Here is a 3,813-nt window from a genome sequence, read left to right on the forward strand (position 1 = left end):
CTGCCTTAATAATTGTATAGTCCTTACTGTCTAACACAGTGACAGTCTGTTTCAAGGAGTTTGTTATTTATTTAGTTATTGCTGCGTAATACATTGCACCCAAATAATCATTCATTATCTCATAGTTTCTATGGGACAGGAGTTTAGTCACAACACAGTGGTGGGGGCTTGTCCTAGCTACACAACATCTGGGTCATCAACTGGAAGACTCAAGGCTAGAAAGCTAAAATCACCTGAATGCCTCACTGAGGCTAGAGGCTGTGCTTCTGAGTTGGTTTGTCCCACAAAGCTAGCAATTTGGTTCCTTGCCACATGGAGACCTCCTACAGGGCTGACTGACTGTCCTCATAACAAGGTGGCTGGCTTCTCCCAGACTAACACAAGAGGAAAAAGCCAAGTAGAAGCTCTCCTATACTTGGAAGTCACACAGCATCAATTCCACTATTCTTTGAAACCAGCTGCAAGTTCTTGTAGTAGTTCAAATAGGAGATTTTTAGGTAAAAATCAATGACATAGTGATTAATTAAAAATTGAAAAAATTTTTAATTCTCAGTTTTGCTGCTAAGACTGGGCTGGTAGTATAATCATCATTCTTGAGGTCTGCCAAAGAAAAAATTTTAAACTAGTTAAAATTAAACTAGTTTAAAATTCTTCAATACAAATCAATCAGCTTAACTAAGCCAGGTGTAGACTGGTGAGGAAAAACTTGACTTCTTTTGTTTACTGTGGCTAGAAATAAGCAATTATTTTTATTTAGGCAATTAGAAAAAAAAAAAAAGAACATTTTAGCACTTAAAAACAAAGCCCAAGTAACAATATTTGAAAAATATCAAATGAGTAATCATCTGGGCAATCAAATTCCAAGGTAAAAACAAAAGAAATTACAAAACCTTCCTGGCAAAAGCCACAGAAAATGTTAAAACAGTCTCAAAAAATGTGCTGTCACAACTCTGCTACTTCTTTGCATGGATTCGGTGCATGGAAATGGATAGGATATATTTGTAAAGATAAAAAAATGACTCTTTTCTCAAGTGCCTTTGATTTGGAATAGAAGCCAGAAGGACAATCCAAATGAAAGAACAAATCTACCTAGAAAGATGAGACAAAACAACAGAAGATTGTATACATTCAAGCCTCCTGCTTACTCTCCTTAAGAAGGACAAGAGAATTGCTTTGACTTGAAAAATATGCTAAGAGGTGAGCCATTGTGTCATAAGCCTGAAACTTTCTCCCTTTCAAGCCCTGCTGGGTAATAAGCAAATATATGGATGGTAAAAACAGAAACAGTGAGGAGGTTAATAAAGTGCTGGAAATTCATCTGTGATAAAAGATAATGAAAAAACCTATGAGTGGGTAGGTGTGACATTGCTAAAGTAGTAAAAGTGAGTGCTGTAAAAAATAGGCAGTTTTTGAAGTATTCTTTTAAAAAAGGGTTCCTAGGATACTATGAAGTTAGGTTTCTTCATGCCTCCCCTATGTTTCATTCCTGTAAAGGATCAACAATATTCATTTTTTACTTAAAAGATTTATCTGTTGATAAAATAAAGTGAAATAAGTAACTGTTTCTGAAATGAGTCCTATTTTTTAATGCTTCTTCTTATAGATAGGTTTTAGCACAATTTCTTATTTTTGTTTATAAAACTATACAATAATTTATTCATGCAGTGAGAAAAGGAAATTATCTTTCCCATTATTTTTATGCAAATGCAGCACATTATATATTCTCTACTCTACACCTTGCTTTTTGTGGACATATCATAATTTTGTAACAGACCCCTACCCAAATGGACATTTGGGTTTTAGACATTATTTCTTCTAATAACCACAAAATATCTACTTGTGACTTCTTACATTATTTTATTCAGAGATCACAAGGAAAAGAGACTCAAGCACTCAAAATTATTTATTTAAAATACACACTTTTGTTAAGTAAAGCTATCTTTTCAACTTAAAAGTTTATCATCCATTCAAAATAAACATCACTTAAATCCAGTGAAGTACAATTAACTTTTTCATACTAAGTTCAAGACAGAATCAAATAAAAATACCTTTCTATATACAGAAATTTAAAAGGGTTTTCAAAATTACTGTTGAAAGTCTATTAGTTAGACTCTAATTGAAATTATGTGTTTTAACTGAATTTCTTTTTTTCTTTTCCTTCTTCTTAAATCCTTATTTTTTATGTGGCTACTCACTGTAGTAAAAACAGGTCAAACATTTATCAGTTACATTTGATTATATACTAAGAATAATTTCTCTAGGTTTCACAAAATTAGTAAGTTTTTACTCAAAAAACCTTGTCTTTCTTCAGAATTTCAAATGAGATCTTCTAAAACAAAAATTATGTGTTACTCAATTCCTAAGCTCAGCTACATGGTTGAAAGATTGACAGTTTGTTATATTCAAAGAAGGTCAAGTTAATACCACCAAAATATTTCCACAAAGAAAAATATTTTATTTTTTTAAGTTTATTTATTTTGAGAGAAAAAGAAACAGCGTGAGTCGGGGAGGGGCAGAGAGAGAGAGGGAGAGAGAATCCCAAGCAGGCTCAGTGCTGCCAGCACGGAGCCGATGCAGGGCTCGAACTCACAAACGGTGAGATCGTGACCTGAGACAAAACCAAGAGTCAGACACTTAACCAACTGAGTCATCCAGGTGCCCTCCACACACACACAAAAAGTTTTTAATTGCTATATATTAAAATATATTGGCAGCAGGTGTGAAAATGGATGTATAAATATATAACAACATAAATGTGCAACTTATAGACTTTAAATATTAACCTTTAATTTCTTTATATGAGTACTTAAAATGTTAACTATATACTTATAAAAATAATTTTAGTTCTCTGTACATTAAAGATTTCAGTGATTTTTTTTCCGTATAAATGTGATTAACATAAAACACTGATATTAAAAAAGAATATTCCCCCTCACTCCCCACTAGCTTAAATAAAATATAAACTTTATTTCTCTTTCCTATTACCTCAGTGTGAGCCCAGACGACTGCAGCAGACTGAGCCCAATGTGACTGCTCTTCCATTCTTTAACGCTGCTATGCCCTCCGTTACCATCTACCTGACTAAGGGTGGGTCGCCACAATGCTTCTGTTGTAGCCAGTGAACAGGAAAAAATGAACTCAAAAATTCAGTCCCACAAGTGACATGAAGTAGTCTGCACTCATTCCACTGATAAGCACTTAGTTACAAGGCCATAACAGCAAGATATTGCCCTATCAATGGAAAAAAAAGAAAAAAAGTGGATTTCAACTAGCAATCTCCACAGTCCTTCTCATGTTTTCATGTTTTTATATTTTATTTTATTATATATAAATATATCTGTATGCATAGATGATATGTGGAAAAATAGAGAATCAGCGCAGGCCACCTGTTTCCTTCCACATGAAACTCTAGAGATGTCAAAGAAATAAGGACAGAGGACCTTTTTGTTCCTGACTTTAATCTTGCATTTCAGTAAAACATTTGCTCTAGATCATGCTTTTGTTTTTTCCTTTCTTTTTTCTTTCTTTCTTTCCATTCTGTTTTACTGTGCTGAAATTAAAACATACAGAAAAACAGAACAGTCTCCCTGTACCTATGATCTAGTTTCATTAATGATCAACATTCGGTTCTTTTACTTCACTTATTACGCCAAAAACCTTTTTTTGAGTATTTTAAAACAATGGCAGACATGCCATATCATCTGTAAATATTTTAATATGCATCTCTAAAAGATAAGGGAAATTTTAAAAAACAATCATGATACCATCATCACATCCAACAAAATAACATTGATTCGTTCCAGATGCTCTTTC

The sequence above is a fragment of the Herpailurus yagouaroundi genome, unplaced genomic scaffold, assembly GCF_014898765.1.
Source record: "Herpailurus yagouaroundi ecotype Mexico unplaced genomic scaffold, PumYag 181, whole genome shotgun sequence".
NCBI lineage: Eukaryota > Metazoa > Chordata > Mammalia > Carnivora > Felidae > Herpailurus > Herpailurus yagouaroundi.